The sequence below is a fragment of the Pseudophryne corroboree genome, chromosome 1 (genome assembly GCF_028390025.1).
Source record: "Pseudophryne corroboree isolate aPseCor3 chromosome 1, aPseCor3.hap2, whole genome shotgun sequence".
NCBI classification, from domain to species: domain Eukaryota; kingdom Metazoa; phylum Chordata; class Amphibia; order Anura; family Myobatrachidae; genus Pseudophryne; species Pseudophryne corroboree.
The window spans coordinates 1,230,327,801-1,230,343,583 of record NC_086444.1 but is presented as its reverse complement, the minus strand read 5'-3'; the positions used below and the strand labels follow the sequence as shown (position 1 = coordinate 1,230,343,583).

At 49.8% G+C, this 15,783-nt stretch overlaps 1 protein-coding gene across 7 annotated transcripts in view; it reads left to right on the top strand.

Moving 5' to 3' along the window:
- The first annotated feature begins 1,200 nt into the window (after positions 1-1,200).
- Positions 1,201-15,783, top strand: part of LOC134931427 (probable N-acetyltransferase camello) — a 71,310-nt gene continuing 56,727 nt past the window's right edge. For 2 of the 7 annotated variants that reach the window (XM_063925420.1, XM_063925419.1), the window contains exons 1-2: positions 1,201-2,252; positions 3,146-3,247. The gene's annotated coding sequence lies outside the window, so the exon portion shown is untranslated. Of the gene's footprint in view, positions 2,253-3,145; positions 3,248-8,411; positions 8,609-12,728; positions 12,832-15,783 lie in introns of those variants that run through there. The other 5 variants (XM_063925414.1, XM_063925416.1, XM_063925418.1 and 2 more) reach the window with 5 other exon arrangements.

Sequence of the window (15,783 nt, the reverse complement as noted above, 5' to 3'; positions counted from 1 at the left end):
GTCATGGGTGCGACTGAAACGCCCCATCTATATATATCAGCATAACCTGTGTTGCGAAGGTCTCACCACCCCTTCCTATAGCAGAGTGAGGACGCTCCTCAAGGAAGCGCCAATCACCCCCCCCCCACAAGGGCAGGACACACTCGCCGTCCTTCACAACACCACTTATGCTACAAGTGACCGCTGGCCAGTAGCTCCTTCCCGCCCACTAATTCTGAAAGAAAGATAATAGTAAGCCAAATTGAAGAGGGCCAAATTGGAGAGCCAAATCAAAGGGCCAATTCGGCTTCCAACCGACAAGAGGAAGCAAATCTGGAAGTTTCTACCCTTCATGCACTAAATCACCTCCCCTACACTCACTGATAGGCTGGCCATAACCAAATACAACTCACTCCAAACTCTGATCTGCCTAGCAACAAAGGACATCTTCGACAGGCACTCTCCTTATCTAATATTGGTGATGTTATTCAGCACTGCTGGGACCGGGACCCCAGAGATCCTGGCCGGAGACTCTCACCCTGAGCCTGTGTGGATATGGTCTTCTAAAAGAGAATTGATGATGTTGCTCATAGCAACCAATCAGATACTGTCTATCATTTCTCTATTGCCTTTTAGAAAATGATAGACAACACCTGATTGGTTGCTATGGCCAACATCAGGGCCGCCATCAGGGGGGTGCTGGGGGCACAGCTGTCCCGAGCCCAGCCTCTCTGTCAGAGAGAGGAGGGTCTGGGATGCTCATGCAGCCACCTGCCCGCCCACCGCTGTCCCCGCCTTTCCACGGTCATCCCCGCTGTTCTGCCGCTGTCCTCCGACCCTCCAGCAGATCTGTATTGAAAACTTCCATACCAAAATGCCCGCCGCCACAGAGGAGACAGTTATTCAAGATACTAGAGGAGCACTCTAGGCGGCTATTTTGGGAGGAACGTTTTCAATACAGCTGCAGGAGGAAGGAGGAGAGCAGCAGAACAGCGGGGATGGAGGCAGGCAGGCATCAGCATCCCGGGCCCTCCTGACAGCGGCACATGTATGTATGTATGTATGTAGCAGCAGCACATGTACGTATGCATGCATGTGTACACCCACACACACACATACACTGGTGCTATTCTAAAGCGGACTCCTCCACAGTGGGGGGCCCTACCTATTTTGTCAGTCCCGGGCCCCGCAATTTCTGACGGCAGCCCTGGTAAACATCATCAAGTCTCTGTTTTGGAAGCTTTAGTAAATGTGCCCCATAGTTGGGGAGCTTGTGCTTTGCATTGATAAATGAGGAGAAAAGGAATGAAACCCCATTCTATTCATCCCGCAGCAGAGACTAATTAGTGATATGGTATTATTATGTAATCATCGCTCATGTGTTTCTAAGCAGAAGTTAAACCAAGGAAAAATATAATGAATCCACTGACTAGGACTACCCAAATCCAGGTAAACTTCACAGATAACTGCATATATCTGACATTCAGAACTTACACGCCCCCTGCTGACAGTTGAATGCTGGTGCAGCTCCCTCCAGCAAGGAGAAAGGGACTTGTGATACCCTCAGAAAAGTTGTGGCACCACAAGTACCAGCATGCCCATAATCACAGACACTGGGACATGCAGGCCACAACTAACCAGCCCAAGAAAAGGTTAATACAATTCCCAGCCAGCAGCCCGGAGGGAGACAACAGGGGTTATACAACGTTGCTAGCTGCAGAACTTCTTGGCGTGCAGCTGATTGGGTGCCCTCAGGGCAGGAAGCTCAGATTTGGAATGTTACTCTGGATTTATAGAACTTTGCCCTGGATCAGAGGAGGGCTGATATCGCTCCTGCACAGGGCTGGAGCTGCAGAGAGGGAGCCAGTGTGGTGTGCAGAGGAGAGTGTTTCACCCTGTGGTGAGGAGTATTCAGCGGCCTGTAGAGTACCTGGCGGAGATCGCAGCGGCAGCCTGGCGTGTATGTCACAGCCACAGAGGAGACGTGGAGCAGTATCCAGCACTGTGGGAGAGCAGTGACAGAGAGCCGTGTCCTGCCACGGAGAACAGCCAAAAGTGCAGCACGCCCGACAAGGCTGAGGGGGGGGGGGGCCGCACAGCCAGAGGAGGAAGCAAAGCAGCCCTGAGGACTGCGGTATAGCAGAGGTCCAGGCAACTGCTTCTGGGTCCCCAAAGCATCAGCCACGCAGAGTGGGAGCAACAACACAGCAAGGAAGCACAAGTGCATCAGCCCTGGGACTCAGTAATCGTGTCCGGAGGAAGCGTCTGGAGGGGTAAGCACGCAACTCCGGTTGCACCCTGCAACTGCTAATAGAACAGGGAAGGGGAACCATAACCCAGCCAGCAGCCATTACTTCCCAAGTGCCAGTAATAGCCTCAGGGTTGCAGAACTCTTACAATGCTTTCCTGTCCCCGCTAGCATCTATCCCGCTAGAGAAAGAGACGGTGAGTGACGTGCTCACCCCTTCATCCCGCCAGTATCCTTGGAACAGTGCCCAAATTAACAGACTATCTACGCCCTGCTTTGCCGATCCTGGTCAGAGTCATTTATAGGCGCAGGGGCCATTATTCTTCCATGAACGTAGTGAACAAGTCACTACCACAGTGTTGTGCCAGTTATTGTATATTACCAGCCGTCCTCAAAGGGAAACACAAGTTACTGCTTAAATGCCAAAGATCTGCGGAACTATTGCTGTTGAACTCTTATGCTACCTTAAATTAATGAGGGACGGTGTCGCTTGTCACTTGACTGTTGTTTCGCTGCCTCCGGGGACATAACAGGCTTCAGGCGCAGCCTCTAAGGGCGGGATGTACTATCTTTCGCCCCTGCGTTAAGTGCCGTTTTCTCTCCGTTCACACTCACAGCTCTGCTGCCCGCTGCTTCCCCTTAGCTTCCTCGTCTGCTTTCTCATTTCCCTCTCCCTCCTCATCACCGCGGCGGCCACGGAGTTCTCCGCTCGCAGCGCTCCGCACGGCCGTGAATAGAGTATTCCATGGATCTGGTTGCATATTGCATGATTCTGCAGGGTACTTGTATACTCTTGTGCTCCATTTAAAAGTACTGACTTATAGTATTGTAGTTTGTTTGATGAACCCTTTTCCACCTACCAAGCAGTCGCCATAGCGCTACTAAATTACTTTAGCCACGCTTTTTATTCCGGTGTAGTGTCTATTCTCCAGGGATCCTCATCTTCTTCTGTCTGCAAGAAGGGGGAACGTGTACCGGTCAGCTAGTGAAGCCAGAGCAGCAAGCTGTGAAGAACTACAGGTACAAGCTTTGCCTTATACACCCACACTTGGTCACACGTATTACACTAGCAACGAGAAAGGGACCCACATGGGGAAATGCTGGAGACGTGGGGCAGCGGGTCTCCCAGTGATCCAGTGGCACTTGGTAGGAATGCAAACCCTCCAGCTGGACCTTTTTGGCAGCTACAGTACCTTTTTTTTATGGTCTGTACCGATTGTTGGCTCTCCAAATTCCCATTGAAAGTATAGGAAAAGGGAAGTGGCCACGCTCACTTTACCTGTGGCCACGCCCCCTTTCAGAATTTGCACCGATTTTTATATGTAAAATGTTGGAAGGTATGGGAATGGCAAATTGGAGGACCGTATAAATCTATTGGATTGATATGGGGTCGGCATCTGTGTGCAGTACCTAATTCACTTATCCTGTCACCTCTGTTTCTCATTTGTTATTTGCAGCCTCAGGGCGGGATGTACTAACCTCTCCCGCCGCATTAACTGCTTTTTTCTGCGCTCCCTGCTCTGACATATTCTCCACGGTAACCTGTCTCCGGCTCCCCCTCCCGGCGCTGATATTCGCTTATTGTACACTCATACCGCCTCTTCACCGCCGCGGGAGCGCAAAGAAAAGCAGTTAACGCGGCGGGAGAGATTAGTACATCCCGCCCTCATTCATCAAAGGCTGTAAGGAAGGAGGTGCTGTATGACTCCTGTCTCCTTGTTACATCCTCTGCAATCATTTCCACGCCCCCCATACTAAAGTACAGAGAAATTCATATATTAAATTATTACATGCATTATTTTCAGAGTTTGACAGAGAAACGGTTCTCCAGCCTGATGTAGGGCCCTACTAGCATTTTCAGTAGGAATAATAAAATGATACCTACCTCATACTTGCCTACCTGACCCTCTCCATGAGGGAGAAAATGCTCTGTTCCTGGACTCTCCTGGTAATGTATGATTGCCATCACCTGTGGTGAAACACCTTTCTTATCAATTAACTAGCTCACCACAGGTGATGGCAATCATACATTACCAGGAAAGTCCAGGAACAGAGCATTTTCTCCCTCATGGATAGGGTCAGGTAGGCAAGTATGACCTACCTAAATATGGATTTGGCATCTACATGTTAGTTTATATATAAATTTATGTATACCTTGTTGTCAGAGACGTAGCTAGGGTTTTTGGAGCCCAGGGCAAGATGGAAAATGGCGCCCCCCCCCCAAGAAAAAAAAAAACAGCAAAAGAAGCATGTGTGCGCGCCTAAAAAACGGGCGTGGCCACACACCAGAATGGGTGTGGCCACGCACCAGAAGGGGTGTGGCCACTGAAAATGGCCCACAGTGCCAGTTACATTGCCCCACAGTGCCAGATACAATGCCCCACAGTGCCAGATACATGCCCCACAGTGCCAGATACATGCCCCACAGTGCCAGATACATGCCCCACAGTGCCAGATACATGCCCCACAGTGCCAGATACATGCCCCACAGTGCCAGATACATTGCCCCACAGTGCAAGATACATGCCCCACAGTGCAAGATACATGCCCCACAGTGCAAGATACATTGCCCCACTGTGCCAGATACATTGCCCCACAGTGCCAGTTACATTGCCCCACAGTGCCAGATACATGCCCCACAGTGCCGGATACATTGCTCCACTGTGCCAGATACATTGCCCCACAGTGCCAGATACATGCCCCACAGTGCCGGATACATTGCTCCACTGTGCCAGATACATGCCCCACTGTGCCAGATACATGCCCCACAGTGCCAGATACATGCCCCACAGTGCCAGATACATTGCCCCACAGTGCAAGATACATGCCCCACAGTGCCAGATACATGCCCCACAGTGCCAGATACATTGCCCCACTGTGCCAGATACATTGCCCCACAGTGCCAGTTACATTGCCCCACAGTGCCAGTTACATGCCCCACAGTGCCAGATACATGCCCCACAGTGCCGGATACATTGCTCCACTGTGCCAGATACATTGCCCCACTGTGCCAGATACATGCCCCACAGTGCCAGATACATGCCCCACTGTGCCGGATACATGCCCCACAGTGCCAGATACATTGCCCCACAGTGCCAGATACATTGCCCCACAGTGCCAGATACATTGCCCCACAGTGCCAGTTACATTGCCCCACAGTGCCAGATACATTGCCCCACAGTGCCAGTTACATTGCCCCACAGTGCCAGATACATTGCCCCACTGTGCCAGATACATTGCCCCACTGTGCCAGATACATGCCCCACTGTGCCAGATACATTGCCCCACAGTGCCAGATACATTGCTTCACTGTGCCAGATACATGCCCCACTGTGCCAGATACATGCCCACTGTGCCAGATACATTGCCCCACTGTGCCAGATACATTGCCCCACAGTGCCAGATATATGCCCACTGTGCCAGATACATGCCCCACTGTGCCAGATACATGCCCCACTGTGCCAGATACATTGCCCCACTGTGCCAGATACATTGCCCCACTGTGCCAGATACATGCCCCACTGTGCCAGATACATTGCCCCACTGTGCCAGATACATTGCCCCACTGTGCCAGATACATTGCCCCACTGTGCCAGATACATGCTCCACAGTGCCAGATACATGCCCCACTGTGCCAGATACATTGCCCCACTGTGCCAGATACATTGCCCCACTGTGCCAGATACATGCCCCACTGTGCCAGATACATTGCCCCACTGTGCCAGATACATGCTCCACAGTGCCAGATACATTGCCCCACAGTGCCAGATACATGCCCCACTGTGCCAGATACATTGCCCCACAGTGCCAGATACATGCCCCACTGTGCCAGATACATGCCCCACTGTGCCAGATACATGCCCCTCTGTGCCAGATACATTGCCCCACAGTGCCAGTTACATTGCCCCACTGTGCCAGATACATTGCCCCACAGTGCCAGATACATGCCCCACAGTGCCAGATACATGCCCCACTGTGCCAGATACATGCCCCACTGTGCCAGATACATTGCCCCACAGTGCCAGTTACATTGCCCCACAGTGCCAGTTACATTGCCCCACAGTGCCAGATACATGCCCCACAGTGCCAGATACATTGCCCCACAGTGCCGGATACATTGCTCCACTGTGCCAGATACATTGCCCCACTGTGCCAGATACATGCCCCACTGTGCCAGATACATGCCCCACAGTGCCAGATACATGCCCCACAGTGCCAGATACATGCCCCACAGTGCCAGATACATTGCCCCACAGTGCAAGATACATTGCCCCACAGTGCCAGATACATGCCCCACTGTGCCAGATACATGCCCCACAGTGCCAGATACATTGCCCCACTGTGCCAGATACATTGCCCCACAGTGCCAGTTACATTGCCCCACAGTGCCAGTTACATTGCCCCACAGTGCCAGATACATGCCCCACAGTGCCAGATACATTGCCCCACAGTGCCGGATACATTGCTCCACTGTGCCAGATACATTGCCCCACTGTGCCGGATACATGCCCCACTGTGCCAGATACATGCCCCACAGTGCCAGATACATGCCCCACAGTGCCAGATACATGCCCCACAGTGCCAGATACATTGCTCCACAGTGCAAGATACATTGCCCCACAGTGCCAGATACATGCCCCACAGTGCCAGATACATTGCCCCACAGTGCCAGATACATTGCCCCACAGTGCCAGATACATGCCCCACAGTGCCAGTTACATTGCCCCACTGTGCCAGATACATGCCCCACTGTGCCAGTTACATTGCCCCACAGTGCCAGATACATGCCCCACAGTGCCAGTTACATTGCCCCACAGTGCCAGATACATGCCCCACTGTGCCAGTTACATTGCCCCACTTTGCCAGATACATGCCCCACAGTGCCAGATACATGCCCCACAGTGCCAGATACATGCCCCACAGTGCCAGATACATTGCCCCACAGTGCCAGATACATGCCCCACAGTGCCAGTTACATTGCCCCACTGTGCCAGATACATGCCGCACTGTGCCAGATACATTGCCCCACTGTGCCTGATACATGCCCCACTGTGCAAGATACATGCCCCGCGATGCGGTGTGCGGCCCCCCTCCCCCCCCCCCGGTCACTCACCGGCTGTTTTGTCTGTGAGGGGAGGAGAGCGCAGCGCCTCTCCTTCCCCTCACCGCTCCCGGTCTCCGGCGGCTGTGTGGCGCCGGTTCACCAGCCAATCAGAGCTCGCGGACCGGCAGCCAATCAGGAGCCGGTCCGCAAGCTCTGATTGGCTAACGCCGGAGACCGGACACACGCAGCGCTGCTGGCAGCGCTGCTAGTGCTCTGGCGGCGGTGAGGGGAGAGACGCTGCGCTCTCCTACCCTCACATTTCGGCGTGATGGGGGCGAGTGGGGCATGATGCCCTGGCCGCCGGCGGCGCCCCCCTCTCCTGGGTCTGCCAAGGCGCCCAGGGCACATGCCCCACTCACCCTACCCTTGTTACGCCTCTGCTTGTTGTACAAATTGTATATTTTAAGTTGCTATTGCCAGTTACTATGTCCTATTAGTTATATAGTATCCACTGCATAAGAGTAGCAGATGTTGGGAAATTTCTAGATTTGGCCCTCATTCCGAGTTGTTCGCTCGTTATTTTTTTTCGCATCGCAGCAATTTTCCGCTAATTGCGCATGCGCAATGTTCGCACTGCGACTGCGCCAAGTAAATTTGCTAAGAAGTTTGTTTTTTTACTCACGGCATTACGAGGTTTTTTCTTCGTTCTGGTGATCGGAGTGTGATTGACAGGAAGTGGGTGTTTCTGGGCGGAAACTGGCCGTTTTATGGGAGTGTGTGAAAAAACGCTGGCGTTTCTGGGAAAAACGCGGGAGTGGCTGGAGAAACGGAGGAGTGGCTGGGCGAACGCTGGGTGTGTTTGTGACGTCAAACCAGGAACGAAACTGACTGAACTGATCGCAGTGGCAGAGTAAGTCCCGAGCTACTCAGAAACTGCAAAGAAATTTCCATTCGCAATTTAGAGAATCTTTCGTTCGCAATTTTGATAAGCTAAGATTCACTCCCAGTAGGCGGCGGCTTAGCGTGTGCAATGCTAAAAGCAGCTAGCGAGCGAACAACTTGGAATGAGGGCCCATATCCCGCTCGGGCAAGCTGACGCGCGGTGTACGGAGAGAACCGAACTGCCACTGATCAACCGCAGTTGACACCCTGAGTAGCCGGAGGATCCCTATACGGCAGCCGCCCGAGATAGCATCCCGCTGAGCAGCGGAGGAAGGTAGAGAACACCAAGGGCTGTGCGTCATCCCCATCATATAATACGGGGGAGTGGTCAACTGTCTGCCAGGAGGAGCTAGCGGTTGAAGCTACGGGGGAGCGGTTGGACGTCCACAAGAGCGGTAACTGCTTCCTAACCCTACCCTTGGGGGGGTGTCAAACCCGGGGCAGAGCGTCATCAGCTCCACCTCTAATATAGCAGCCTACTCTGATACAAACTATACAGAAGGATAGGATCCCCTGCTCTAATTAAACCCATACTGTGTGGATGCCTTATAGACGCTGCATCAGAGCAGTAAGGTGACGAGGAGTCAGCGGTGGAGGAAACTGTATAAGGGATCACTGTAATTCCCATTATATATAGTGTGGCCAGAGAGATAGTGTAAAGCCCCCATATTAACTGTTCAGGAAAGGGGGTGGTTACTCTATGCGAGAGTACTACATCTGCAATCACAGTGGAATAATTGGAGTATCCAGAGAGCCGAGATTAATATTCCTCCCACTCAGCCTGGACATCCCACCGCAGTAGGGTAGGTGAAGGACAGTCAGCTGGAGTGCGTTATCATCCTACAGATAGACCAATTTACTATTCCAACAATTGTATACAGTATGAGTGGAGCAACTAGGGATATAGTTCCTTACCTAGTGGTCTGTGATCTGCATGACGCCAGAAATATAATCAACGTATCCCTCTAAACTAACTATAAGAGTAATTAATCGCCTCCATGGTTAAAAGTTTGTGTAGAGGAAGCAACATTCAATTGCACTGTGAATCCTCTGCTATATCCGAACTAGACTAAAGCTATCACCATTTAGTCTGTGAGACTTGCTAAATATCTTATACTGTTTCAGCTGCACTGGTGTCATAAAATATTACATTACCCACGTTGGTATACTAGGGCACTGGACTTAAGAAGTGGATGTATTGTATACTTGATAGCTCATCACTACCCAACTCCAGCCATATGGCATATTCTTGATCCGAGATTGACTATGTGTAGCCTTCACCAGGAAAGAGCATAAAGGTCATTTAACGTCTTCTCAATGTGCTGTTTCTAAACAACGTTGATCTTTGGAACGGGCCCCAACGGTGACTTACACTGCAGTTAACTGAGTGATACTATAATACCCGGGTATTAGCACACTACACAATACACGTGTAATTTTCTACCACTGTTTTTTGTATTGCATGCAATTGACTCTGTAAGGGGAATCATGGAGGGTTAAAGTATTCTTGGGGTTTCATGGGAGTTATAACAGTACGCATTGGTAGGAGTTGTTGGACACTACATTCTTCCCCTCGATGTTTATAGTTGTATGTATAAATTTATTAAAGAAGAAGTATTTAACTGAGCAGTGTTATGTCTCAAAAGGAATAACTTTCAATTTGTATCATGTAATAATCAAACATGTATCATAAAATACAGTTATATTTATTGGTTGGAGAAACAGTCCAATGATAAAAATCTTCATCCAAGACATATGAGGGTGGCCTCCTACCAGATTTTGGATTTTTGAAGTGCGTCAAAACAAAGTGCTGTATAGATGTTTAGTGTCCCCGGGGACAATCAGCTCCAAGCAGTGGGCACCTCGTCCTCTCCTCGTCCTTGAAAAAGATCAACGGATTGATCGAAACGCGTTGGATGATTGGGACAACTGGTGGCTAATCGACCGGACGAGGAGAGGACGAGGTGCCCACTGCTTGGAGCTGATTGTCCCCGGGGACACTAAACATCTATACAGCACTTTGTTTTGACGCACTTCAAAAATCCAAAATCTGGTAGGAGGCCACCCTCATATGTCTTGGATAAAGATTTTATCATTGGACTGTTTCTCCAACCAATAAATATAACTGTATTTTATGATACATGTTTGATTATTACATGATACAAATTGGAAGTTATTCCTTTTGAGAGTTACGAACATACTACACTAGATTGTATCCTTGGTCTCTCTTTTTCATGTACCATCGTCAAAAGTACACGTCATACCATTATTGACGGCATATTTGGGTATGAAGATCATGAAAAATTGAGAGAAGCAACGGTCCTAAGATAAGTAAAGATTCCCTTCCTTTATGAATTTAAGAGAGCGCAGGAAAGAGGACTTTAAAAAAAATCTTTTTTGGTTTAGAGTACCTCCTGCAAATGGTGCCGCATCATGAAATAACAAGTGTTACCCCCATCATACATGTTCTCTGAAATCTGCCCCGTTATAAATCGTATAGTATTTGCCACATTATAACATTATAAAGGCTCCTTGTTGAAATAATAAATTAACATTGGCTACGTAACAAATGAATACGTTAATTGGGCCTGATTCAGAGTGGTACGGTATAGCACAGCGGCTGGGAAGCGCAGGGAATCGGCTGTGCAATACTGTACAGCTAATATGGTAATGCAGCAGGACCAGACGCCTCCCGCCTGCTCCCGTGATCCGCCGCTGCGTCTGAAGATGCAGCATAGGATCGGGTAGCAGTTGATTTACCGACGGACACAAAACCGACGGTCAGCCCATAGGATCTCTCTGTGGGATCATCGCTCATCTGAGTAACCTTCTGGGAGAACGGAATTTGCTGCGCTATATAAGAAACTGCTAATAAATAAATACGCTGCCAGCTGCGGGCGAGGTCATGGCCCTGTGTGACCCCGGACTACAATGTCCTATAGAGCCCTGGAGAGTGATAAACTATCAACCAATCAGCTCCTGTCATTTGTAAACTCAACCTGTGACATGGCAGTAAGGAGCGGATTGTCTGCCACTTTATCTCTCTCCACTTTATCACTTCCAAGGCTTAGTACACCCCCCCCTGTATCGTACTTTATCTCTCTCAAAGGCTTAGTACATAGGGTGTCATTCCGAGTTGATCGTAGCTGTGCTAAATTTAGCACAGCGGCGATCAGGCACTCAGACATGCAGGGGGACGCCAGCACAGGGCTAGTCTGCCCCGCATGTCAGTGCCCCCCGCAGAACAAAAGCATCGCACAGCGGCGATGCTTTTGCATTTGAGGAGTAACTCCCGGCCAGCCCCGGGTCACAGCGGCTGCAATGGCCGGGCCGCGGCCCGTAAACGGTGGCTTGACACCGCCATCCAGCTCCCTCCCGGCCAGCGACTGCCTCTGCCTTAGAGGCGATCACTAGGCAATGACGGCCTTCGGCCGTATGGCATGCGCCGGTGCAATAAACTGCAGCGAGCGATCGGGTCGGAATGACCCCCCCATAGACCCCTCAGCCTGTAACATGGCAGTTAGGAGCTGATGCCTGGCACTTTATCTCTCTCCGTTTTATCACTCTCCATGGCTTAGTAAATACAGTAGACCCCTCAGCCTGTAACATGGCAGTTAGGAGCTGATGCCTGGCACTTTATCTCTCTCCGTTTTATCACTCTCCATGGCTTAGTAAATACAGTAGACCCCTCAGCCTGTAACATGGCAGTTAGGAGCTGATGCCTGGCACTTTATCTCTCTCCGTTTTATCACTCTCCATGGCTTAGTAAATACAGTAGACCCCTCAGCCTGTAACATGGCAGTTAGGAGCTGATGCCTGGCACTTTATCTCTCTCCGTTTTATCACTCTCCATGGCTTAGTAAATACAGTAGACCCCTCAGCCTGTAACATGGCAGTTAGGAGCTGATTGTCAAACCATCACTGTCCTCCCCGCCTCCCCCCAAGGCCCAGCATACAGACCCCCTATAGTACACACATGGGAGTTACTTGGTGTGTAAGTAACAGGTGCTAGTAAGGGATCAGACACAAGATCCCCCCGCACCCCACTGTCACACCAGCCACAGAATGCAGACGTCTTATGCTGGGGGCACACTGGTGGTGGATATACAGTATATCGTATGTATACTGCAGATAAATCATGCATCGGCATGTGTGTACGGGCGATGTGCCGGCTGCAGGGACCGCCGACACTGACCTCACAGCTGTGTGTGTGACCGCAGCTGTATCTGCATACGTAATGCTACGTTACAGTGTTGTGCTGTGTGCCGCGACTCATTACATACAGAGGCTAGATGAGGAAGGACGCATCTGTAGTTCACATTACACAGAGCAACATGCTTCAGGCACCCTCCAGCTGTGGTGGAACTACAAATCCCAGCATGCCTTGCCAGAGAGCTGTTGTGTGTGAGAGATGAGAGGGAGGGGGGTCTGCATTCCATCCTCTGTGCTGTCTGGCACACAGCTTTATATAGACATTGTGAGGAGGGCGGCCTCGCTGCTCGCCCTGGTCTCTCACGTCTCACCGCAGGGGATTGTGGGTAACACAGCACAGACTAGGAAGAGGATTCTCATGTATGGTGTCACATAGAGGGAGAATCCAGCCACAGACCTAACCCAGGTACCGTGACATGGTTACCTCACGCTGGGCTGCATTATCTATACATGCTATACATTATCTATTCATCTACCTTATCATCATCATTATTATACAGTGCTATATTATTATCATTATACAGTGTCACATCATAGCCACACACTGTGCTGCATTACCTCTACATCCTATACAGCACTACATTATTATTATAATAATAATAATTATTATTATTATTATTATTATACACTGTTATAGTATTGCCACACACTGGGGGTCATTCCGAGTTGTTCACTCGCAAGCTGCTTTTAGCAGCTTTGCATACGCTAAGCCGCCGCCTACTGGGAGTGAATCTTAGCTTATCAAAATTGCGAACGAAAGATAAGCAGAATTGCGAATAGACACTTCTCAGCAGTTTCTGAGTAGCTCCACACTTACTCGGCATCTGCGATCAGTTCAGTCAGTTTCGTTCCTGGTTTGACGTCACAAACACACCCAGCGTTCGCCCAGACACTCCTCCGTTTCTCCAGCCACTCCCGCGTTTTTCCCAGAAACGGTAGCGTTTTTTCGCACACACCCATAAAACGGCCAGTTTCCGCCCAGAAACACCCACTTCCTGTCAATCACATTACGATCACCAGAACGAAGAAAAAACCACGTAATACCGTGAGTAAAATTCCTAACTGCATAGCAAATTTACTTGGCGCAGTCGCAGTGCGGACATTGCACATGCCATTAGCGACTAATCGCTCCGTTGCGAAAAAAAAATAACGAGCGAACAACTCGGAATGACCCCCACTGTACAGTACTATATTATCGTAATTATACATCGTCACATCATTCCCACACGCTATGCAGCGTCACATCATTCCCACACGCTATACAGCGTCACATCATTCCCACACGCTATACAGCATCACATCATTCCCACACGCTATGCAGCGTCACATCATTACCACACGCTATACAGCAACACATCATTCCCACACGCTATACAGCGTCACATCATTCCCACACGCCATACAGCGCCACATCTTTATTACACGCTATACAGCGTCACATCTTTATTACACGCTATACAGGGTCACATCTTTATTACACGCTATACAGGGTCACATCTTTATTACACGCTATACAGCGTCACATCATTCCCACATGCTATACAGCGTCACATCATTCCCACACGCCATACAGCGCCACATATTTATTACACGCTATACAGCGTCACATCTTTATTACACGCTATACAGGGTCACATCTTTATTACATGCTATACAGCATCACATCATTAGCACACACTATACAGCGTCACATCATTACCACACGCTATACAGCGTCACATCATTAGCACACACTATACAGCGTCACATCATTACCACACGCTATACAGCGTCACATCATTACCACACGCTCTACAGCGTCACATCATTAGCACACACTATACAGCGTCACATCATTACCACACGCTATACAGCGTCACATCATTACCACACGCTCTACAGCGTCACATCATTACCACACGCTCTACAGCGTCACATCATTACCACACGCTATACAGCGTCACATCATTCCCACACGCTATACAGCGTCACATCAGAACCACACGCCATACATCGTCACATCATTAGCACACGCTATACAGCTTCACATTATTACCACACGCTATACAGCGTCACATCATTACCACACGCTATACAGCGTCACATCATTCCCACACGCTATACAGCGTCACATCATTCGCACACGCTATACAGCGTCACATCATTCCCACACGCTATACAGCGTCACATCATTCCCACACGCTATACAGCGTCACATCATTACCACACGCTATACAGCGTCACATCATTACCACACGCTATACAGTGTCACAACATTAGCACACGCTATACAGCGTCACATCATTCCCACAAGCTATACAGCATCACATCTTTAGCACACGCTATACAGTGTCACATCTTTATTACACGCTATACAGCGTCACATCATTCCCACACGCTATACAGCGTCACATCATTCCCACACGCTATACAGCGTCACATCATTCCCACACGCTATACAGCGTCACATCATTCCCACAGGCTATACAGCGTCACATCATTACCACACACTATACAGCGTCACATCATTACCACACGCTATACAGCGTCACATCATTCCCACACGCTATACAGCATCACATCATTCCCACACGCTATACAGCATCACATCTTTATTACACGCTATACAGCGTCACATCACTACCACACGCTATACAGCGTCACATCATTCCCACACGCTATACAGCGTCACATCATTCCCACACGCTATACAGCGTCACATCATTACTACACGCTATACAGCGTCACATCATTCCCACACGCTATACAGCGTCACATCATTCCCACACAATATACAGCGTCACATCATTCCCACACGCTATACAGCGTCACATCATTCCCACACACTATACAGCGTCACATCATTCCCACACGCTATACACCGTCACATCATTCCCACACGCCATACAGCGCCACATCTTTATTACACGCCATACAGCGTCACATCATTAGCACACGCTATACAGCGTCACATCATTCCCACGCGCTATACAGCGTCACATCATTCCCACACGCTATACAGCGTCACATCATTACCACACGCTATACAGCGTCACATCATTCCCACACGCTATACAGCGTCACATTATTACTACACACTATACAGCGTCACATCATTCCCACACGCTATATAGCGTCACATCATTCCCACACGCTATACAGCGTCACATCATTCCCACACACTATACAGCGTCACATCATTCCCACACGCTATACAGCGTCACATCATTCCCACACGCTATACAGCGTCACATCATTCCCACACGCTATGCAGCGTCACATCATTCCCACACGCTATACAGCGTCACATCATTCCCACACGCTATACAGCATCACATCATTCCCACACGCTATGCAGCGTCACATCATTACCACACGC